This window comes from Rhipicephalus microplus, chromosome 3 (genome assembly GCF_043290135.1).
Source record: "Rhipicephalus microplus isolate Deutch F79 chromosome 3, USDA_Rmic, whole genome shotgun sequence".
Lineage (NCBI taxonomy): Eukaryota > Metazoa > Arthropoda > Arachnida > Ixodida > Ixodidae > Rhipicephalus > Rhipicephalus microplus.
In genome coordinates, this window is record NC_134702.1 from 85,457,988 (window position 1) to 85,477,816 (window position 19,829).

The following is a 19,829-nucleotide window of genomic DNA, read 5'->3' on the forward strand; positions in this document are numbered from 1 at the left end:
TCTAGACCACGCCGGAGATGACAACAAGAGAACGAGCGCTGGTACCGGTGTCTAATCGTGCACGTTTTCGTCGTTGCCAGTTTCCGCTGCATTACCAAAAATAAAAAGCAAGGTCTCACCGAGATTTGAACTCAGATCGCTGGATTCAAAGTCCAGAGTGCTAACCATTACACCATGAGACCGCACTTTCCGACGCCGGGAATCAAACCCGGGCCTTCTTTGTGAAAGCCAGATATCCTAGCCACTAGACCCCGCCGAAGTTGACGTCAACAGAACGAGCGCATGTACCGCTGTCTAATCGTGGACAGTTTCGTCGTCGCCAGCTTTCGCTGCATTAGCAAACATAAAAAGCAAGGTCTCACCGAGATTTGAACTCGGTTCCCTAGATTCAGAGTCCAGAGTGCTAGATGTAACACCATGAGACCGCACTTTCCAACACCGGGAATGAAACCCGGGCCTTCTTGGTGAAAGCCAGATATCCTAGCCACTAGACGATGCCAGAGATGGCGCCAAGGGAATGAGCGCTAGTACCGGTGTCTGTTCGCGGACAGTTTCGTCGTTGCCAGCTTTGCTGCATCAGCAAAAATAAAAAGCAAGGTCTCACCGACCTTTCAACTCAGATCACTGGATTCAAAGTTCAGAGTGCTAACCATTACACCATGAGACCGCACTTTCCGACGCCGAGAATCAAACCCGGGGCTTCTTTGTGAAAGCCAGATATCCTAGCCACTAGACCACGCCGGAGATGGCTCAAGGCAGCGAGCATCGGTACCGCGGTCTATTCGCTGACAGTTTCGTCGTTGCCAGCTTTTGCTGCATTAGCAAAAATAAAAAGCAAGGTCTCACCGAGATTCAACTCGGATCGCTGGATTCAGAGTCCAGAGTGCTAACGGTTACACCATGACACTGCACTTTCCGACGCTGGTAATCGAACCCGGGCCTTCTGGGTGAAAGCCAGATATCCTAGCCACTAGACCTTGCCGGAGATGACGGCAAGAGAACGAGCGCTGGTACCGGTGTCCAATCGTGGACAGTTTCGTCGTGGCCAGCTTTCGCTGCATTAGCAAAAATAAAAAGCAAGGTCTCACCGAGATTTGAACTCAGATAGCTGGATGCAGAGTGCAGAGTGCTAACCGTTACACCATGAGACCGCACTTTCCAACACCGGCAATGAAACCGGGCCTTCTTGGTGAAAGCCAGATATCCCAGCCACTAGACCATGCCAGAGATGGCGCCAAGAGAACGAGCGCTAGTGCCGGAGTCTATTCGCGGACAGTTTCGCTGTTGCCAGCTTTTGTTGCATTAGCAAAAATAAAAAGCAAGGTCTCACCGAGATTTGAACTCGGATCGCTGGATTCAAAGTCCAGAGTGCTAACCATTACACCATGAGACCGCACTTTCCGACGCCGGGAATCGAACCCGGGCATTCTGGGTGAAAGCCAGATATTCTAGCCACTAGACCACGCCGGAGATGACGGCAAGAGAACGAGCGCTGGTACCGGTGTCTAATCGTGGACAGTTTCGTCGTTGCCAGCTTTCGCTGCATTAGCAAAAATAAAAAGCAAGGTCTCACCGAGATTTGAAGTTGGATCGCTGGATTCAAAGTCCAGAGTGCTAACTATTACACCATGAGACCGCACTTTCCGTCGCCGGGAATCGAGCCCGGGCCTTCTTGGTGAAAGCCAGATATCCTAGCCACAAGACCACGCCGGAGATGACGGCAAGAGAACGAGCGCTGGTACTGGTGTCTAATCGTGGACAGTTTCGTCGTTGCCAGCTTTCGCTGCATTAGCAAAAATAAAAAGAAAGGTCTCCACGAGATTTGAACTCGGATCGCTGGATTCAAAGTCCAGAGTGCTAACCACTACACCATGAGACCGCACTTTCCGACGCCGGGAATCGAACCCAGGCGTTCTGGGTGAAAGCCAGATATCCTAGCCACTAGACCACGCCAGAGATCGTGACTTCGGAATGAGTGCTGGTACCGGTGTGTTTTCGTGGACAGTTTCGTCGTTGCCAGCTTTTGCAGCCTTAGGAAAAATAAAAAGCAAGGTCTCACCGAGATTTGATCTCGGTTCCCTAGATTCATAGTCCATAGTGCTAGGTGTTACACCATGAGACCGCACTTTCCAACACCCGGAATGAAACCCGGGCCTTCTTGGTGAAAGCCAGATATCCTAGCCACTAGACCACGCCGGAGATGGCTCAAGGCAGCGAGCATCGGTACCGCGGTCTATTCGCTGACAGTTTCGTCGTTGCCAGCTTTTGCTGCATTAGCAAAAATAAAAAGCAAGGTCTCACCGAGATTTGAACTCGGATCGCTGGATTCAGAGTCCAGAGTGCTAACCGTTACACCATGAGACCGCACTTTCCGACGCCGGGAATCGAACCCGGGCCTTCTGGGTGAAAGCCAGATATCCTAGCCACTAGACCACGCCGGAGGTGAAGGCAAGAGAACGAGCGCTGGTACCGGTGTCTAATCGTGGACAGTTTCGTCGTTGCCAGCTTTCGCTGCATTAGCAAAAATAAAAACCAAGGTCTCACCGAGATTTGAACTCAGATCGCTGGATGCAGAAAGCAGAGTGCTAACCATTACACCAGTAGACCACACTTTCCGACGGCGGCAATTGAACCCGGGCCTTCTGGGTGAAAGGCAAATATCCTAGCCACTAGACCACGCCGGAGATGGCTCGAGGGAGCGCGCATCGGTACCGCAGTCTATTCGTTGACAGCGTCGTCGTTGCCAGCTTGTGCTGCTTTAGGAAAAATCAAAAACAAGGTCTCACCGAGATTTGAACTCGGATCGCTGTATTTAGACTCCAGAGTGCTAACCGTTATTCCATGAGACCGCACTTTCCGACGCCGAAAATCAAACCCGGGCTTTCTGGGTGACAGCCAGATATCCTAGCCACTAGACCATGCCGGAGAGGGCGACAAGAAAACGAGCGCTGGTACCGATGTCTATTCGCGGACAGCGTCGTCGTTGCCAGCTTTTGCTGCATTAGAAAAAATAAAAAGCAAGGTCTCACCGAGATTTGAACTCGGATCGCTGGATTCAAAGTCCAGAGTGCTAACCATTACACCATGAGACCACACTTTCCGACGCCTGGGATCGAACCCAGGCCTTCTGGGTGAAAGCCGATATCCTAGCCACTAGACCACACCGGAGATGGCTCGAGGGAGCGAGCATCGGTACCGCGGTCAGTTCGTGGACAGCGTCGTCGTTGCCAGCTTTTGCTGCATTAGGAAAAATAAAAAGCAAGGTCTCACCGAGATTTGAACTCGGATCGCTGGATTCAAAGTCCAGAGTGCTAAGCATTACACCATGAGACCACACTTTCCGACGCCGGGAATCGAACCCGGGCCTTCTTTGTGAAAGCCAGATATCCTAGCCACTAGACCCCGCCGAAGTTGACGTCAACAGAACGAGCGCATGTACCGCTGTCTAATCGTGGACAGTTTCGTCGTCGCCAGCTTTCGCTGCATTAGCAAACATAAAAAGCAAGGTCTCACCGAGATTTGAACTCGGTTCCCTAGATTCAGAGTCCAGAGTGCTAGATGTTACACCATGAGACCGCACTTTCCAACACCGGGAATGAAACCCGGGCCTTCTTGGTGAAAGCCAGATATCCTAGCCACTAGACCATGCCAGAGATGGCGCCAAGGGAATGAGCGCTAGTACCGGTGTCTGTTCGCGGACAGTTTCGTCGTTGCCAGCTTTGCTGCATCAGCAAAAATAAAAAGCAAGGTCTCACCGACCTTTCAACTCAGATCACTGGATTCAAAGTTCAGAGTGCTAACCATTACACCATGAGACCGCACTTTCCGACGCCGAGAATCAAACCCGGGGCTTCTTTGTGAAAGCCAGATATCCTAGCCACTAGACCACGCCGGAGATGGCTCAAGGCAGCGAGCATCGGTACCGCGGTCTATTCGCTGACAGTTTCGTCGTTGCCAGCTTTTGCTGCATTAGCAAAAATAAAAAGCAAGGTCTCACCGAGATTCAACTCGGATCGCTGGATTCAGAGTCCAGAGTGCTAACGGTTACACCATGACTTTGCACTTTCCGACGCTGGTAATCGAACCCGGGCCTTCTGGGTGAAAGCCAGATATCCTAGCCACTAGACCTTGCCGGAGATGACGGCAAGAGAACGAGCGCTGGTACCGGTGTCCAATCGTGGACAGTTTCGTCGTGGCCAGCTTTCGCTGCATTAGCAAAAATAAAAAGCAAGGTCTCACCGAGATTTGAACTCAGATAGCTGGATGCAGAGTGCAGAGTGCTAACCGTTACACCATGAGACCGCACTTTCCAACACCGGCAATGAAACCCGGGCCTTCTTGGTGAAAGCCAGATATCCCAGCCACTAGACCATGCCAGAGATGGCGCCAAGAGAACGAGCGCTAGTGCCGGAGTCTATTCGCGGACAGTTTCGCTGTTGCCAGCTTTTGTTGCATTAGCAAAAATCAAAAACAAGGTCTCACCGAGATTTGAACCCGAATCGCTGTATTTAGACTCCAGAGTGCTAACCGTTATTCCATGAGACCGCACTTTCCGACGCCGAAAATCGAACCCGGGCTTTCTGGGTGACAGCCAGATATCCTAGCCACTAGACCATGCCGGAGAGGGCGACAAGAAAACGAGCGCTGGTACCGATGTCTATTCGCGGACAGCGTCGTCGTTGCCAGCTTTTGCTGCATTAGAAAAAATAAAAAGCAAGGTCTCACCGAGATTTGAACTCGGATCGCTGGATTCAAAGTCCAGAGTGCTAACCATTACACCATGAGACCACACTTTCCGACGCCTGGGATCGAACCCAGGCCTTCTGGGTGAAAGCCGATATCCTAGCCACTAGACCACACCGGAGATGGCTCGAGGGAGCGAGCATCGGTACCGCGGTCAGTTCGTGGACAGCGTCGTCGTTGCCAGCTTTTGCTGCATTAGGAAAAATAAAAAGCAAGGTCTCACCGAGATTTGAACCTGAATCGCTGTATTTAGACTCCAAAGTGCTAACCGTTAATCCATGAGACCGCACTTTCCGACGCCGAAAATTGAACCCGGGCTTCCTGAGTGACAGCCAGATACCCCAGCCACTAGACCACGCCGGACATGATGACAAGAAAACGAGCGCTGGTACCGGTGTCTATTCGTGGACAGTTTCGTCGTTGCCAGCTTTTGCTTAATTAGCAAAAATAAAAAGCAAGGTCTCACCGAGATTTGAACTCGGATCGCTGGATTCAAGGTCCAGAGTGCTAACCAATACACCATGAGACAACACTTTCCGACGCCGGGAATCGAAGCCGGGCCTTCTTAGTGAAAGCCAGATTTCTAGCCACTAGACCACGCCGGAGATGGCGACAAGAGACCGAGCACTGGTACCGGTGTCTATTCGCGGACAGTTTCGTCATTGCCAACCTGTGCTACATTAGCAAAAATAAAAAGCAAGGTCTCACCGAAATTTGAACCCGGATCGTTGCAATCACAGTCCAGAGTGCTAATCGTTTCACCATAAGACCGCACTTTCCGACGCCGGGAACCAAACCCGGGCCTTCTGGTTGAAAGCCAGATATCCTAGCCACTAGACCATGCCGGAGATGGCGACAAGAGAATGAGCGCTAGTACCGGAGTCTATTCGCGGACAGTTTCGCTGTTGCGAGCTTTTGTTGCATTAGCAAAAATAAAAAGCAGGGTCTCACAGAGATTTGAACTCGGTTCCCTAGATTCAGAGTCCAGAGTTCTAGCTGTTACACCATGAGACCGCACTTTTCAACACCGGGAATGAAACCCGGGCCTTCTTGGTGAAAGCCAGATATCCTAGCCACTAGACCATGCCAGAGATGGCGCCAAGGGAATGAGCGCTAGTACCGGTGTCTGTTCGCAGACAGTTTCGTCGTTGCCAGCTTTGCTGCATTAGCAAAAATAAAAAGCAAGGTCTCACCGACATTTGAGCTCAGATCGCTGGATTCAAAGTCCAGAGTGCTAACCATTACACCATGAGACGACACTTTTTGCTGCCGAGAATCGAACCCGGGCCTTCTTTGTGAAAGCCACATATCCTAGCCACTAGACCACGCCGGAGATGGCTCAAGGCAGCGATAATTGGTACCGCGGTCTATTCGCTGACAGTTTCGTCGTTGCCAGCTTTTGCTGCATTAGCAAAAATAAAAAGCAAGGTCTCACCGAGATTTGAACTCGGATCGCTGGATTCAGAGTCGAGAGTGCTAACCGTTACACCATGAGACCGCACTTTCCGACGCCGGGAATCGAACCCGGGCCTTCTGGGTGAAAGCCAGATATCCTAGCCACTAGACCACGCCGGAGATGACGGCAAGAGAACGAGCGCTGGTACCGGTGTCTAATCGTGGACAGTTTCGTCGTTGCCAGCTTTCGCTGCATTAGCAAAAATAAAAAGCATGGTCTCACCGAGATTTGAACTCAGATCGCTGGATGCAGACTACAGAGTGCGAACCATTACACCTATAGACCACGCTTTTTGACGCCGGGAATCGAACCCGGGCCTTCTCGGTGAAAGCCAGATATCCTAGCCACTAGACCACGCCGGAGAATGCTCGAGGGAGCGAGCATCGGTACCGCGGTCTATTCGTGGACAGCGTCGTCGTCGCCAGCTTTTGCTGCATTAGGAAAAATAAAAAGCAAGGTCTCACCGAGATTTAACCCGAATCGCTGTATTTAGACTCTAGAGTGCTAACCATTACACCATGAGACCGCACTTTCCGGCGCCGGGAATCGAACCCGGGCCTTCTTTGTGAAAGCCAGATATTCTAGCCACTGGACCACGCCGGAGATGGCTCAATGCAGCGAGCATAGGTACCGCGGTCTATTCGTTGACAGTTTCGTTTTTTTTTCTGCTTTGGCTGCATCAGCAAAAGTAAAAAGCAATGTGTCACCGAGATTTGAACTTGGATCGCTAGATTCGAAGTCCAGAGTTCCAACCATTACACCATGAGACAACACTTTCCGACGCAGGGAATCGAACCTGGGCCTTCATTGTGAAAGCCACATATCCTAGCCACTAGACCACGCCGAAGATGGCTCCAGGCAGCGATAATCGGTACCGCGGTCTATTCGCTGACAGTTTCGTCGTTGCCAGCTTTTGCTGCATTAGCCAAAATAAAAAGCAAGGTCTCACCGAGATTTGAACCCGAATCGCTGTATTTAGACTCCAGAGTGCTAACTGTTAATCCATGAGACCGCACTTTCCGACGCCGAAAATCGAACCCGGGCTTTCTGGGTGACAGCAAGATATCCTAGCCACTAGACCATGCCGAAGAGGGCGACAAGAAAACGAGCGCTCGTACCGATGTCTATTCGCGGACAGCGTCGTTGTTGCCAGCTTTTGCTGCAATAGAAAAAATAAAAAGCAAGGTCTCACCGAGATTTGAACTCGGATCGCTGGATTCAAAGTCCAGAGTGCTAACCATTACACCATGAGACCGAGCTTTCCGACGCCGGGAATCGAACCCGGGCCTTCTGGGTGAAAGGTAGATATCCTAGCCACTAGACCACGCCAGAGATGGCTCGAGAGAGCGGGCATCGGTACCGCGGTCTGTTCGTGGACAGCGTCGTCGTTGCCAGCTTTTGCTGCATTAGGAAAAATCAAAAACAAGGTCTTCACCGAGATTTGAACCCGAATCGCTGTATTTAGACTCCAGAGTGCTAACCGTTAATCCATTAGACCGAACTTTCCGACGCCGAAAATCGAACCCGGGCTTTCTGGGTGCCAGCCAGATATCCTAGCCACTAGACCATGCCGGAAATGACGGTAAGAGAACGAGCGCTGGTACCGGTGTCTAATCGTGGACAGTTTCGTCATCGCCAGCTTTCACTGCATTAGCAAACATGAAAAGCAAGGTCTCACCAAGATTTGAACTTGGATCGCTGGATTCAGAGTCCAGAGTGCTAACCGTTACACCATGAGACCACACTTTCCAACACCGGGAATGAAACCCGGGCCTTCTTGGTGAAAGCCAGATATCCTAGCCACTGAACCACGGCGCAGATGGCTCAATGCAGTGAGCATCGGTACCGCGGTCTATTCGTCGACAGTTTCATCGTTGCCAGCTTTTGCTGCATTAGCAGAAGTAGAAAGCAAAGTGTCACCAAGATTTGGACTTGAATCGCTGGATTCAAAGTCCAGAGTGCTAACCATTACACCATAAGACCACACTTTCCGACGGGTGGGATCGAACCCAGGCCTTCTCGGTGAAAGCCGATCGCCTAGCCACTAGACCACACCGGAGATGGCTCGAGGGAGCGAGCATCGGTACCGCGGTCAGTTCGTGGACAGCGTCGTCGTTGCCAGCTTTTGCTGCATTAGGAAAAATAAAAAGCAAGGTCTCACCGAGATTTGAACCTGAATCGCTGTATTTAGACTCCAAAGTGCTAACCGTTAATCCATGAGACCGCACTTTCCGACGCCGAAAATTGAACCCGGGCTTCCTGAGTGACAGCCAGATACCCCAGCCACTAGACCACGCCGGACATGATGACAAGAGAACGAGCGCTGGTACCGGTGTCTATTCGTGGACAGTGTCGTCGTTGCCAGCTTTTGCTTAATTAGCAAAAATAAAAAGCAAGGTCTCACCGAGATTTGAACTCGGATCGCTGGATTCAAGGTCCAGAGTGCTAACCATTACACCATGAGACAACACTTTCCGACGCCGGGAATCGAAGCCGGGCCTTCTTAGGGAAAGCCAGATTTCTAGCCACTAGACCACGCCGGAGATGGCGACAAGAGACCGAGCACTGGTACCGGGGTCTATTTGCGGACAGTTTCGTCATTGCCAGCCTGTGCTACATTAGCAAAAATAAAAAGCAAGGTCTCACCGAAATTTGAACCCGGATCGCTGCAATCAGAGTCCAGAGTGCTAATCGTTTCACCATAAGACCGCACTTTCCGACGCCGGGAACCGAACCCGGGCCTTCTGGTTGAAAGCCAGATATCCTAGCCACTAGACCATGCCAGAGATGGCGACAAGAGAATGAGCACTAGTACCGGAGTCTATTCGCGGACAGTTTCGCTGTTGCGAGCTTTTGTTGCATTAGCAAAAATAAAAAGCAGGGTCTCACCGAGATTTGAACTCGGTTCCCTAGATTCAGAGTCCAGAGTTCTAGCTGTTACACCATGAGACCGCGCTTTCCAACACCGGGAACGAAACCCGGGCCTTCTTGGTGAAAGCCAGATATCCTAGCCACAAGACCATGCCAGAGATGGCTCCAAGGGAATGAGCGCTAGTACCGGTGTCCGTTTGCGGACAGTTTCGTCGTTGCCAGCTTTTGCTGTATTAGCAAAATTAAAAAGCAAGGTGTCACCGAGATTTGAACTCGGATCGCTGGATTCAAAGTCCAGAGTGCTAACCATTACACCATGAGACCACACTTTCCGACGCCGGGAATCGAAGCTGGGCCTTCTTAGTGAAAGCCAGATATCCTATCCACTAGACCACGCCGGAAATGGCGATGAGAGAACGAGCGCTGGTACCGCTGTCTAATCGTGGACAGTTTCGTCTTTGCCAGCTTTTGCTGCATTAGGAAAAATAACATCAAGGTCTCACCGAGATTTGAACTCGGATCGCTGGATTCAAATTCCAGAGTTCTAACCGTTACACCATGAGACCGCACTTTCCAACACCGGGAAGGAAACCCGGGCCTTCTTGGTGAAAGCCAAATATCCTAGCCACTAGACCATGCCAGAAATGGCGCCAAGGGAATGAGCACTAGTACCGGTGTCTCTTAGCGGACAGTTTCGTCGTTGCCAGCTTTGCTGCATTAGCAAAAATAAAAAGCAAGGTCTCACCAAGATTTGAACTCAGAACGCTGGATTCAAAGTCCAGAGTGCTAACAATTACACCATGAGACCGCACTTTCCAACGCCGAGAATCGAACCCAGGCCATCTTTGTGAAAGCCAGATATCCTAGCCACTAGACCATGCCGAAGATGGCTCATGGTAGCGGGCATCGGTACCGCGGTCTATTCGTGGACAGCGTCGTCGTTGCCAGCTTTTGCTGCATTAGGAAAAATCAAAAACAAGGTCTCACCGAGATTTGAACCCGAATCGCTGTATTTAGACTCCAGAGTGCTAAACGTTAATTCATGAGACCGCACTTTCCGATGCCGAAAATCGAACCCGGGCTTCCTGGGTGACAGCCAGATATCCTAGCCACTAGACCATGCCGGAGAGGGCGACAAGAAAACGAGCGCTGGTACCGATGTCTATTCGCGGACAGCGTCGTCGTTGCCAGCTTTTGCTGCATTAGCAAAAATAAAAAAGGAAGGCCTCACCAAGAGTTAAATTCGGATCGCGGGATTCAGAGTCCAGAGTGCTAACCATTACACCATGAGACCGCACTTTCCGACGCCGGGAATCGAACCAAGGCCTTCCGGGTTAAAGCCAGATATCCTAGCCACTAGACCACGCCGGAGATGACGACATGAGAACGAGCGCTGGTACCGGTGTCTATTCGTGGACAGTTTCGTCGTTGCCAGCTTTTGCTGCATTAGCAAAAATAAAAAGAGGTCTCACCGAGATTTGAACTTGGATCACTGGATTCAAAGTCCAGAGTGCTAACCATTACACCTTGAGACCGCAATTTCTGACGCCGGGAAGCGAACCCGGGCCTTCTGGGTGAAAGCCAGATATGCTAGTCACTAGACCACGCCAGTGATCGCGGCTTGGGAATGAGTGCTGGTACCGGTGTGTTTTCGCGGACAGTTTCGTCGTTGCCAGTTTTTGCTGTATTAGGAAATATAAAAAGCAAGGTCTCCCGAGATTTGAACTCGGATCGCTGGATTCATAGTCCAGAGTGCTAACCGTTACACCATGAGGCCGCACTTTCCAACACCGGGAATGAAACACGGGTTTTTTGGTGAAAGCCAGATATTTTAACCAATATACCATGCCATAGATGGCGCCAAGGGAATGAGCGCTAGTACCAGTGTCTGTTCGCGGACAGTTTCGTCGTTGCCAGCTTTGCTGCATTAGCAAAAATAAAACGCAAGGTCTCACCGAGATTTGAACTCAGATCGCTGGATTCAAATTCCAGAGTGCTAAGCATTACACCATGAGACCACACTTTTCGACGCTGGGAATAGAAGCCGGGACTTCTTAGTGAAAGCCAGATATCCTAGCCATTAGACCACGCCGGAGATGGTGACAAGAGAACGAGCGCTGGTACCGGTGTCTATTCGCAGACACTTTCGTCATAGCCAGCCTTTGCTGCATTAGCAAAAATAAAAAGCAAGGTCTCACCGAGATTTGAACCCAGATCACTGGATTCAGAGTCCAGAGTGCTAATTGTTACTCCATGAGACCGCACTTCCCGATGCCGGGAATCAAAGCCGGGCCTTCTGGGTGAAATCCAGATATCCTAGCCACTAGACCACGCCGGAGATGGCGACAAGAGAACGAGTGCTAGTACAGGAGTCAATTCGCGGACAGTTTCGCCGTTGCCAGCTTTGTTGCATTAGCAAAAATAAAAAGCAAGGTCTCACCGAGATTTGAACTCAGATCGCTGGATTCAAAGTCCAGAGTGCTAAGCATTACACCATGAGACCACACTTTCCGACGCCGGGAATCGAACCCGGGCCTTCTGTGTGAAAGCCAGATATTCTAGCCTCTAGACCTCGTCGAAGTTGACGTCAACAGAACGAGCGCATGTACCGCTGTCTAATCGTGGACAGTTTCGTCGTCGCCAGCTTTCGCTGCATTAGCAAACATAAAAAGCAAGGTCTCGCCGAGATTTGAACTCGGTTCCCTAGATTCAGAGTCCAGAGTGCTAGATGTTACACCATGAGACCGCACTTTCCAACACCGGGAATGAAACCCGGGGCTTCTTTGTGAAAGCCAGATATCCTAGCCACTAGACCACGCCGGAGATGGCTCAAGGCAGCGAGCATCGGTACCGCGGTCTATTCGCTGACAGTTTCGTCGTTGCCAGCTTTTGCTGCATTAGCAAAAATAAAAAGCAAGGTCTCACCGAGATTCAACTCGGATCGCTGGATTCAGAGTCCAGAGTGCTAACGGTTACACCATGACACTGCACTTTCCGACGCTGGTAATCGAACCCGGGCCTTCTGGGTGAAAGCCAGATATCCTAGCCACTAGACCTCGCCGGAGATGACGGCAAGAGAACGAGCGCTGGTACAGGTGTCCAATCGTGGACAGTTTCGTCGTAGCCAGCTTTCGCTGCATTAGCAAAAATAAAAAGCAAGGTCTCACCGAGATTTGAACTCAGATAGCTGGATGCAGAGTGCAGAGTGCTAACCGTTACACCATGAGACCGCACTTTCCAACACCGGCAATGAAACCCGGGCCTTCTTGGTGAAAGCCAGATATCCCAGCCACTAGACTATGCCAGAGATGGCGCCAAGAGAACGAGCGCTAGTACCGGAGTCTATTCGCGGACAGTTTCGCTGTGGCCAGCTTTTGTTGCATTAGCAAAAATAAAAAGCAAGGTCTCACCGAGATTTGAACTCGGATCGCTGGATTCAAAGTCCAGAGTGCTAACCATTACACCATGAGACCGCACTTTCCGACGCCGGTTATCGAACCCGGGCCTTCTGGGTGAAAGCCAGATATTCTAGCCACTAGACCACGCCGGAGATGACGGCAAGAGAACGAGCACTGGTACCGGTGTCTAATCGTGGACAGTTTCGTCGTTGCCAGCTTTCGCTGCATTAGCAAAAATAAAAAGCAAGGTCTCACCGAGATTTGAAGTTGGATCACTGGATTCAAAGTCCAGAGTGCTAACTATTACACCATGAGACCGCACTTTCCGTCGCCGGGAATCGAACCCGGGCCTTCTTGGTGAAAGCCAGATATCCTAGCCACAAGACCACGCCGGAGATGACGGCAAGAGAACGAGCGCTGGTACTGGTGTCTAATCGTGGACAGTTTCGTCGTTGCCAGCTTTCGCTGCATTAGCAAAAATAAAAAGCAAGGTCTCCACGAGATTTGAACTCGGATCGCTGGATTCAAAGTCCAGAGTGCTAACCACTACACCATGAGACCGCACTTTCCGACGCCGGGAATCGAACCCGGGCGTTCTGGGTGAAAGCCAGATATCCTAGCCACTAGACCACGCCAGAGATCGTGACTTCGGAATGAGTGCTGGTACCAGTGTGTTTTCGTGGACAGTTTCGTCGTTGCCAGCTTTTGCAGCCTTAGGAAAAATAAAAAGCAAGGTTTCACCGAGATTTGATCTCGGTTCCCTAGATTCATAGTCCATAGTGCTAGCTGTTACACCATGAGACCGCACTTTCCAACACCCGGAATGAAACCCGGGCCTTCTTGGTGAAAGCCAGATATCCTAGCCACTAGACCACGCCGGAGATGGCTCAAGGCAGCGAGCATCGGTACCGTGGTCTATTCGCTGACAGTTTCGTCGTTGCCAGCTTTTGCTGCATTAGCAAAAACAAAAAGCAAGGTCTCACCGAGATTTGAACTCGGATCGCTGGATTCAGAGTCCAGAGTGCTAACCGTTACACCATGAGACCGCACTTTCCGACGCCGGGAATCGAACCCGGGCCTTCTGGGTGAAATCCAGATATCCTAGTCACTAGACGACGCCGGAGATGACGGCAAGAGAACGAGCGCTGGTACCGGTGTCTAATCGTGGACAGTTTTGTCGTTGCCAGCTTTCGCTGCATTAGCAAAAATAAAAACCAAGGTCTCACCGAGATTTGAACTCAGATTGCTGGATGCAGAAAGCAGAGTGCTAACCATTACACCAATAGACCACACTTTCCGACGGCGGCAATTGAACCCGGGCCTTCTGGGTGAAAGCCAAATATCCTAGCCACTAGACCACGCCGGAGATGGCTCGAGGGACCGGGCATCGGTACCGCAGTCTATTCGTTGACAGCGTCGTCGTTGCCAGCTTGTGCTGCATTAGGAAAAATCAAAAACAAGGTCTCACCGAGATTTGAACCCGAATCGCTGTATTTAGACTCCAGAGTGCTAACTGTTATTCCATGAGACCGCACTTTCCGACGACGAAAATCGACCCGGGCTTTCTGGGTGACAGCCAGATATCCTAGCCACTAGACCATGCCGGAGAGGGCGACAAGAAAACGAGCGCTGGTACCGATGTCTATTCGCGGACAGCGTCGTCGATGCCAGCTTTTGCTGCATTAGAAAAAATAAAAAGCAAGGTCTCACCGAGATTTGAACTCGGATCGCTGGATTCAAAGTCCAGAGTGCTAACCATTACACCATGAGACCACACTTTCCGACGCCGGGAATCGAACCCGGGCCTTCTGGGTGAAAGCTAGATATCCTAGCCACTAGACCACGCCAGAGATGGCTCGAGGGCGAGGGCATCGGTACCGTGGTCTGTTCATGGACAGCGTCGTCGTTGCCAGCTTTTGCTGCATTAGCAGAAGTAGAAAGCAAACTGTCACCCAGATTTGAACTTGGATCGCTGGATTCAAAGTCCAGAGTGCTAACCATTACACCATCAGACCACACTTTCCGACGCCGGGGATCGAACCCAGGCCTTCTGGGTGAAAGCCATATATCCTAGCCACTAGACCCCACCGAAGTTGACGTCAACAGAACGAGCGCATGTACCGCTGTCTAATCGTGGACAGTTTCGTCATCGCCAGCTTTCGCTGCATTAGCAAACATGAAAAGCAAGGTCTCACCAAGATTTGAACTTGGATCGCTGGATTCAGAGTCCAGAGTGCTAACCGTTACACCATGAGACCACACTTTCTGACGCCTGGGATCGAACCCAGGCCTTCTGGGTGAAAGCCGATATCCTAGCCACTAGACCACACCGGAGATGGCTCGAGGGAGCGAGCATCGGTACCGCGGTCAGTTCGTGGACAGCGTCGTCGTTGCCAGCTTTTGCTGCATTAGGAAAAATAAAAAGCAAGGTCTCACCGAGATTTGAACCTGAATCGCTGTATTTCGACTCCAAAGTACTAACCGTTAATCCATGAGACCGCACTTTCCGACGCCGAAAATTGAACCCGGGCTTCCTGAGTGACAGCCAGATACCCCAGCCACTAGACCACGCCGGACATGATGACAAGAGAACGAGCGCTGGTACCGGTGTCTATTCGTGGACAGTTTCGTCGTTGCCAGCTTTTGCTTAATTAGCAAAAATAAAAAGCAAGGTCTCACCGAGATTTGAACTCGGATCGCTGGATTCAAGGTCCAGAGTGCTAACCAATACACCATGAGACAACGCTTTCCGACGCCGGGAATCGAAGCCGTGTCTTCTTAGTGAAAGCCAGATTTCTAGCCACTAGACCACGCCGGAGATGGCGACAAGAGACCGAGCACTGGTACCGGTGTCTATTCGCGGACAGTTTCGTCATTGCCAGCCTGTGCTACATTAGCAAAAATAAAAAGCAAGGTCTCACCGAAATTTGAACCCGGATCGCTGCAATCAGAGTACAGAGTGCTAATCGTTTCACCATAAGACCGCACTTTCCGACGCCGGGAACCGAACCCGGGCCTTCTTGGTGAAAGCCAGATATCCTAGCCACTAGACCACGCCGGAGATGGCTCAAGGCAGCGAGCATCGGTACCGCGGTCTATTCGCTGACAGTTTCGTCGTTGCCAGCTTTTGCTGCATTAGCAAAAATAAAAAGCAAGGTCTCACCGAGATTTGAACTCGGATCGCTGGATTCAAAGTCCAGAGTACTAACCATTACACCATGAGACCGCACTTTCCGACACCGGGAATCGGACCCGGGTCTTCTGGGTGAAACCAGATATCCTAGCCACTAGATTACGCCGGAGATGACGGGAAGAGGACGAGCGCTGGTACTGGTGTCTAATCGCGGACAGTTTCGTCGTTGCCAGCTTTCGCTGCATTAGCAAAAATAAAAAGCAAGGTCTCACCGAGATTTGAACTCGGATCGCTCGATTCAAAGTCCAGAGTGCTAACCATTACACCATGAGACCGCACTTTCCGACGCCGGGAATCGAACCCGAGCCTTCTTGGTGAAAGCCAGATATCCTAGCCACTAGACCATGCTAGAGATGGCGCCAAGGGAATGAGCGCTAGTACCGGTGTCTCTTCGCGGACAGTTTCGTCGTTGCCAGCTTTGCTGCATCAGCAAAAATAAAAAGCAAGGTCTCACCGACCTTTGAACTCAGATCGCTGGATTCAAAGTCCAGAGTGCCAACCATTACACCATGAGACCGCACTTTCCGACGCCGAGAATCAAACCCGGGCCTTCTTTGTGAAAGCCACATATCCTAGCCACTAGACCACGCCGGAGATAGCTCAAGGCAGCGAACATCGGCACCGCGGTCTATTCGCTGACAGTTTCGTCATTGCCAGCTTTTGCTGCATTAGCAAAAATAAAAAGCAAGGTCTCACCGATGTTCAACTCGGATCGCTGGATTCAGAGTCCAGAGGGCTAACCGTTACACCTTGAGACAGCACTTTCCGACGACGGGAATCAAACCCGGGCCTTCTGGGTGAAAGCCAGATATCCTAGCCACTAGACCACGCCGGAGATGCCGGCAAGAGAACGAGCGCTGGTACCGGTGTCTAATCGTGGACAGTTTCGTCGTGGCCAGCTTTCGCTGCATTAGCAATAATAAAAAGCAAGGTCTCACCGAGATTTGAACTCAGATAGCTGGATGCAGAGTGCTAACCATTACACCAATAGACCACACTTTCCGACGCCGGGAATGGAACCCGGGCCTTCTGGGTGAAAGCCAAATATTCTAGCCACTAGACCACGCCGGAGATGGCTCGAGGGAGCGGGAATCGGTACCACGGTCTATTCGTGGACAGCGTCGTTGTTGCCAGCTTTTGCTGCATTAGGAAAATCAAAAACAAGGTCTCACCCAGATTTGAACCGGATCGCTGTATTTAGACTCCAGAGTGCTAACCGTTAATCCATGAGACCACACTTTCCGACGCCGGGAACCGAAGCTGGGCCTTCTTAGTGAAAGCCAGATATCCTAGCCACTAGACCACGCCGGAGATGGCGACAAGAGAACGAGCGCTGGTACCGGTGTCTATTCGCGGACAATTTCGCCGTTACCAGCTTTTGTTGCATTAGCAAAAACAAAAAGCAAGGTCTTACCGAGATTTGAACTCGGTTCCCTGGATCAGAGTCCAGAGTGCTAGCTGTACACCATGAGATCGCACTTTCCTACACCGGGAATGAAACCCGGACCTTCTTGGTGAAAGCCAGATATCCTAGCCACCAGACCACGCCAGAGATCGCGACATGGGAATGAGTGCTGGTACCGGTGTGTTTTCGCGGACAGTTTCGTCGTTGTCAGTTCTTGCTGCATTAGGAAAAATAAAAAGCAAGGTCTCACCGAGATTTGAACTCGGATCGCTGGATTCAGAGTCTAGAGTGCTAACAGTAACACCATGAGACCGACTTTCCAACACCGGGAATGAAACACGGGCCTTCTTGGTGAAAGCCAGATATTTTAATCAATATACCATGCCATAGATGGCGCCAAGGGACTGAGCGCTAGTACCGGTGTCTGTTCACGGACAGTTTCGTCGTTGCCACCTTTGCTGCATTAGCAAAAATAAAACGCAAGGTCTCACCGAGATTTGAACTCAGATCGCTGGATTCAATGTCCAGAGTGCTAACCATTACACCATGAGACCACACTTTCCGACGCTGGGAATCGAAGCCAGGCCTTCTTAGTGAAAGCCAGATATCCTAGCCCCTAGACCACGCCGGAGATGGCGACAAGAGAACGAGCGCTGGTACCGGTGTCTATTCGCGGACAGTTTCGTCATTGCCAGCCTTTGCTGCATTAGCAAAAATCAAAAACAAGGTCTCACCGAGATTTGAACCCGAATCGCTGTATTTAGACTCCAGAGTGCTAACCGTTAATTCATGAGACCGCAATTTTGCGATGCCGAAAATCGAACCCGGGCTTCCTGGGTGACAGCCAGATATCCTAGCTACTAGACCACGCCGGAGATGACGACAGGAGACCGAGCGCTGGTACCGGTGTCTATTCGTGGACAGTTTCGTCGTTGCCAGCTTTTGCTGCATTAGCAAAAATAAAAAGAGGTCTCACCGAGATTTGAACTTGGATCACTGGATTCAAAGTCCAGAGTGCTAACCATTACACCTTGAGACCGCAATTTCTGACGCCGGGAAGCGAACCCGGGCCTTCTGGGTGAAAGCCAGATATGCTAGTCACTAGACCACGCCAGTGATCGCGGCATGGGAATGAGTGCTGGTACCGGTGTGTTTTCGCGGACAGTTTCGTCTTTGCCAGCTTTTGCTGCGTTAGGAAAAATGAAAACCATGGTCTCACCGAGATTTGAAGTCGGATCGCTGGATTCAGAGTCCAGAGTGCTAACCGTTAAACCATGAGACCGCACTTTCCAACACCGGGAATGAAACCCGGGCCTTCTTGGTGAAGGCCAGATATCCTAGCAACTAGACCATGCCAGAGATGGCGTCAAGGGAATGAGCACTAGTACCGGTGTCTGTTCGCGGACAGTTTCGTCGTTGCCAGCTTTTGCTGCATTAGCAAAAATAAAAAGCAAGGTCTCACCGAGATTTGAACTCGGTTCCTTGGATTCAGAGTCCAGAGTGCTAGCTGTACACATGAGACCGCACTTTCCAACACCGGGAATGAAACCCGGGCCTTCTTGGTGAAAGCCAGATATCCTAGCCACTAGACCACGCCAGATATCGCGACATGGGAATGAGTGCTGGTACCGGTGTGTTTTCGCGGACAGTTTCGTCGTTGCCAGTTTTTGCTGTATTAGGAAAAATAAAAAGCAAGGTCTCACCGAGATTTGAAATCGGATCGCTGGATTCAGAGTCCAGAGTGCTAACCGTTACGCCATGAGGCCGCACTTTCCAACACCGGGAATGAAACACGGGTTTTTTGGTGAAAGCCAGATATTTTAACCAATATACCATGCCATAGATGGCGCCAAGGGAATGAGCGCTAGTACCGGTGTCTGTTCGCGGACAGTTTCGTCGTTGCCAGCTTTGCTGCATTAGCAAAAATAAAACGCAAGGTCTCACCGAGATTTGAACTCAGATCGCTGGATTCCAAGTCCAGAGTGCTAAGCATTACACCATGAGACCACACTTTCCGACGCTGGGAATCGAAGCCGGGACTTCTTAGTGAAAGCCAGATATCCTAGCCATTAGACCACGCCGGAGATGGCGACAAGAGAACGAGCGCTGGTACCGGTGTCTATTCGCAGACACTTTCGTCATTGCCAGCCTTTGCTGCATTAGCAAAAATAAAAAGCAAGGTCTCACCGAGATTTGAACCCAGATCGCTGGATTCAGAGTCCAGAGTGCTAATTGTTACTCCATGAGACCGCACTTCCCGATGCCGGGAATCAAAGCCGGGCCTTCTGGGTGAAATCCAGATATCCTAGCCACTAGACCACGCCGGAGATGGCGACAAGAGAACGAGTGCTAGTACAGGAGTCAATTCGCGGACAGTTTCGCCGTTGCCAGCTTTGTTGCATTAGCAAAAATAAAAAGCAAGTTCTCACCGAGATTTGAACTCAGATCGCTGGATTCAAAGTCCAGAGTGCTAAGCATTACACCATGAGACCACACTTTCCGACGCCGGAAATCGAACCCGGGCCTTCTGTGTGAAAGCCAGATATTCTAGCCTCTAGACCACGCCGGAGATGACAACAAGAGAACGAGCGCGGGTACCGGTGTCTAATCGTGCACGTTTTCGTCGTTGCCAGCTTCCGCTGCATTACCAAAAATAAAAAGCAAGGTCTCACCGAGATTTGAACTCAGATCGCTGGATTCAAAGTCCAGAGCGCTAACCATTACACCATGAGACCGCACTTTCCGACGCCGGGAATCAAACCC

The 19,829-nt window shown here is 50.9% G+C and overlaps 40 non-coding genes across 40 annotated transcripts; all 40 read right to left on the bottom strand.

Annotated features, from left to right (window-relative positions):
- Positions 1–110: 110 nt before the first annotated feature.
- On the bottom strand, positions 111–182 carry TRNAQ-UUG (transfer RNA glutamine (anticodon UUG)). Its single transcript has one exon. It is a non-coding gene; the product is annotated as a tRNA-Gln (tRNA).
- Positions 183–1,321: 1,139 nt separating this feature from the next.
- On the bottom strand, positions 1,322–1,393 carry TRNAQ-UUG (transfer RNA glutamine (anticodon UUG)). The gene has a single exon. It is a non-coding gene; the product is annotated as a tRNA-Gln (tRNA).
- A 5-nt stretch (positions 1,394–1,398) lies between these two features.
- On the bottom strand, positions 1,399–1,470 carry TRNAE-UUC (transfer RNA glutamic acid (anticodon UUC)). Its single transcript has one exon. It is a non-coding gene; the product is annotated as a tRNA-Glu (tRNA).
- Positions 1,471–1,807: 337 nt separating this feature from the next.
- Positions 1,808–1,879, bottom strand: TRNAQ-UUG (transfer RNA glutamine (anticodon UUG)). Its single transcript has one exon. It is a non-coding gene; the product is annotated as a tRNA-Gln (tRNA).
- A 5-nt stretch (positions 1,880–1,884) lies between these two features.
- On the bottom strand, positions 1,885–1,956 carry TRNAE-UUC (transfer RNA glutamic acid (anticodon UUC)). Its single transcript has one exon. It is a non-coding gene; the product is annotated as a tRNA-Glu (tRNA).
- A 336-nt stretch (positions 1,957–2,292) lies between these two features.
- Positions 2,293–2,364, bottom strand: TRNAQ-CUG (transfer RNA glutamine (anticodon CUG)). The gene has a single exon. It is a non-coding gene; the product is annotated as a tRNA-Gln (tRNA).
- Positions 2,365–2,369: 5 nt separating this feature from the next.
- Positions 2,370–2,441, bottom strand: TRNAE-UUC (transfer RNA glutamic acid (anticodon UUC)). Its single transcript has one exon. It is a non-coding gene; the product is annotated as a tRNA-Glu (tRNA).
- A 579-nt stretch (positions 2,442–3,020) lies between these two features.
- On the bottom strand, positions 3,021–3,092 carry TRNAQ-UUG (transfer RNA glutamine (anticodon UUG)). Its single transcript has one exon. It is a non-coding gene; the product is annotated as a tRNA-Gln (tRNA).
- Positions 3,093–3,261: 169 nt separating this feature from the next.
- TRNAQ-UUG (transfer RNA glutamine (anticodon UUG)) lies at positions 3,262–3,333 on the bottom strand. The gene has a single exon. It is a non-coding gene; the product is annotated as a tRNA-Gln (tRNA).
- Positions 3,334–4,716: 1,383 nt separating this feature from the next.
- TRNAQ-UUG (transfer RNA glutamine (anticodon UUG)) lies at positions 4,717–4,788 on the bottom strand. The gene has a single exon. It is a non-coding gene; the product is annotated as a tRNA-Gln (tRNA).
- A 731-nt stretch (positions 4,789–5,519) lies between these two features.
- On the bottom strand, positions 5,520–5,591 carry TRNAE-UUC (transfer RNA glutamic acid (anticodon UUC)). Its single transcript has one exon. It is a non-coding gene; the product is annotated as a tRNA-Glu (tRNA).
- A 578-nt stretch (positions 5,592–6,169) lies between these two features.
- On the bottom strand, positions 6,170–6,241 carry TRNAQ-CUG (transfer RNA glutamine (anticodon CUG)). Its single transcript has one exon. It is a non-coding gene; the product is annotated as a tRNA-Gln (tRNA).
- Positions 6,242–6,246: 5 nt separating this feature from the next.
- On the bottom strand, positions 6,247–6,318 carry TRNAE-UUC (transfer RNA glutamic acid (anticodon UUC)). The gene has a single exon. It is a non-coding gene; the product is annotated as a tRNA-Glu (tRNA).
- Positions 6,319–6,489: 171 nt separating this feature from the next.
- Positions 6,490–6,561, bottom strand: TRNAE-UUC (transfer RNA glutamic acid (anticodon UUC)). Its single transcript has one exon. It is a non-coding gene; the product is annotated as a tRNA-Glu (tRNA).
- An 821-nt stretch (positions 6,562–7,382) lies between these two features.
- TRNAQ-UUG (transfer RNA glutamine (anticodon UUG)) lies at positions 7,383–7,454 on the bottom strand. Its single transcript has one exon. It is a non-coding gene; the product is annotated as a tRNA-Gln (tRNA).
- Positions 7,455–7,459: 5 nt separating this feature from the next.
- On the bottom strand, positions 7,460–7,531 carry TRNAE-UUC (transfer RNA glutamic acid (anticodon UUC)). The gene has a single exon. It is a non-coding gene; the product is annotated as a tRNA-Glu (tRNA).
- A 337-nt stretch (positions 7,532–7,868) lies between these two features.
- On the bottom strand, positions 7,869–7,940 carry TRNAQ-CUG (transfer RNA glutamine (anticodon CUG)). The gene has a single exon. It is a non-coding gene; the product is annotated as a tRNA-Gln (tRNA).
- A 654-nt stretch (positions 7,941–8,594) lies between these two features.
- On the bottom strand, positions 8,595–8,666 carry TRNAQ-UUG (transfer RNA glutamine (anticodon UUG)). The gene has a single exon. It is a non-coding gene; the product is annotated as a tRNA-Gln (tRNA).
- A 247-nt stretch (positions 8,667–8,913) lies between these two features.
- TRNAE-UUC (transfer RNA glutamic acid (anticodon UUC)) lies at positions 8,914–8,985 on the bottom strand. The gene has a single exon. It is a non-coding gene; the product is annotated as a tRNA-Glu (tRNA).
- A 337-nt stretch (positions 8,986–9,322) lies between these two features.
- TRNAQ-UUG (transfer RNA glutamine (anticodon UUG)) lies at positions 9,323–9,394 on the bottom strand. Its single transcript has one exon. It is a non-coding gene; the product is annotated as a tRNA-Gln (tRNA).
- A 1,139-nt stretch (positions 9,395–10,533) lies between these two features.
- Positions 10,534–10,605, bottom strand: TRNAQ-UUG (transfer RNA glutamine (anticodon UUG)). Its single transcript has one exon. It is a non-coding gene; the product is annotated as a tRNA-Gln (tRNA).
- An 896-nt stretch (positions 10,606–11,501) lies between these two features.
- Positions 11,502–11,573, bottom strand: TRNAQ-UUG (transfer RNA glutamine (anticodon UUG)). Its single transcript has one exon. It is a non-coding gene; the product is annotated as a tRNA-Gln (tRNA).
- Positions 11,574–12,471: 898 nt separating this feature from the next.
- On the bottom strand, positions 12,472–12,543 carry TRNAQ-UUG (transfer RNA glutamine (anticodon UUG)). The gene has a single exon. It is a non-coding gene; the product is annotated as a tRNA-Gln (tRNA).
- Positions 12,544–12,548: 5 nt separating this feature from the next.
- Positions 12,549–12,620, bottom strand: TRNAE-UUC (transfer RNA glutamic acid (anticodon UUC)). Its single transcript has one exon. It is a non-coding gene; the product is annotated as a tRNA-Glu (tRNA).
- A 337-nt stretch (positions 12,621–12,957) lies between these two features.
- Positions 12,958–13,029, bottom strand: TRNAQ-UUG (transfer RNA glutamine (anticodon UUG)). The gene has a single exon. It is a non-coding gene; the product is annotated as a tRNA-Gln (tRNA).
- Positions 13,030–13,034: 5 nt separating this feature from the next.
- On the bottom strand, positions 13,035–13,106 carry TRNAE-UUC (transfer RNA glutamic acid (anticodon UUC)). The gene has a single exon. It is a non-coding gene; the product is annotated as a tRNA-Glu (tRNA).
- A 336-nt stretch (positions 13,107–13,442) lies between these two features.
- Positions 13,443–13,514, bottom strand: TRNAQ-CUG (transfer RNA glutamine (anticodon CUG)). The gene has a single exon. It is a non-coding gene; the product is annotated as a tRNA-Gln (tRNA).
- Positions 13,515–13,762: 248 nt separating this feature from the next.
- On the bottom strand, positions 13,763–13,834 carry TRNAE-UUC (transfer RNA glutamic acid (anticodon UUC)). The gene has a single exon. It is a non-coding gene; the product is annotated as a tRNA-Glu (tRNA).
- A 335-nt stretch (positions 13,835–14,169) lies between these two features.
- On the bottom strand, positions 14,170–14,241 carry TRNAQ-UUG (transfer RNA glutamine (anticodon UUG)). The gene has a single exon. It is a non-coding gene; the product is annotated as a tRNA-Gln (tRNA).
- Positions 14,242–14,246: 5 nt separating this feature from the next.
- Positions 14,247–14,318, bottom strand: TRNAE-UUC (transfer RNA glutamic acid (anticodon UUC)). The gene has a single exon. It is a non-coding gene; the product is annotated as a tRNA-Glu (tRNA).
- A 336-nt stretch (positions 14,319–14,654) lies between these two features.
- TRNAQ-CUG (transfer RNA glutamine (anticodon CUG)) lies at positions 14,655–14,726 on the bottom strand. Its single transcript has one exon. It is a non-coding gene; the product is annotated as a tRNA-Gln (tRNA).
- A 731-nt stretch (positions 14,727–15,457) lies between these two features.
- On the bottom strand, positions 15,458–15,529 carry TRNAE-UUC (transfer RNA glutamic acid (anticodon UUC)). Its single transcript has one exon. It is a non-coding gene; the product is annotated as a tRNA-Glu (tRNA).
- A 93-nt stretch (positions 15,530–15,622) lies between these two features.
- TRNAQ-UUG (transfer RNA glutamine (anticodon UUG)) lies at positions 15,623–15,694 on the bottom strand. Its single transcript has one exon. It is a non-coding gene; the product is annotated as a tRNA-Gln (tRNA).
- A 170-nt stretch (positions 15,695–15,864) lies between these two features.
- On the bottom strand, positions 15,865–15,936 carry TRNAQ-UUG (transfer RNA glutamine (anticodon UUG)). The gene has a single exon. It is a non-coding gene; the product is annotated as a tRNA-Gln (tRNA).
- A 488-nt stretch (positions 15,937–16,424) lies between these two features.
- TRNAE-UUC (transfer RNA glutamic acid (anticodon UUC)) lies at positions 16,425–16,496 on the bottom strand. Its single transcript has one exon. It is a non-coding gene; the product is annotated as a tRNA-Glu (tRNA).
- Positions 16,497–16,660: 164 nt separating this feature from the next.
- Positions 16,661–16,732, bottom strand: TRNAE-UUC (transfer RNA glutamic acid (anticodon UUC)). The gene has a single exon. It is a non-coding gene; the product is annotated as a tRNA-Glu (tRNA).
- Positions 16,733–17,548: 816 nt separating this feature from the next.
- TRNAQ-UUG (transfer RNA glutamine (anticodon UUG)) lies at positions 17,549–17,620 on the bottom strand. The gene has a single exon. It is a non-coding gene; the product is annotated as a tRNA-Gln (tRNA).
- A 413-nt stretch (positions 17,621–18,033) lies between these two features.
- On the bottom strand, positions 18,034–18,105 carry TRNAQ-UUG (transfer RNA glutamine (anticodon UUG)). Its single transcript has one exon. It is a non-coding gene; the product is annotated as a tRNA-Gln (tRNA).
- An 896-nt stretch (positions 18,106–19,001) lies between these two features.
- Positions 19,002–19,073, bottom strand: TRNAP-UGG (transfer RNA proline (anticodon UGG)). Its single transcript has one exon. It is a non-coding gene; the product is annotated as a tRNA-Pro (tRNA).
- A 656-nt stretch (positions 19,074–19,729) lies between these two features.
- TRNAQ-UUG (transfer RNA glutamine (anticodon UUG)) lies at positions 19,730–19,801 on the bottom strand. The gene has a single exon. It is a non-coding gene; the product is annotated as a tRNA-Gln (tRNA).
- Positions 19,802–19,829: the final 28 nt, after the last annotated feature.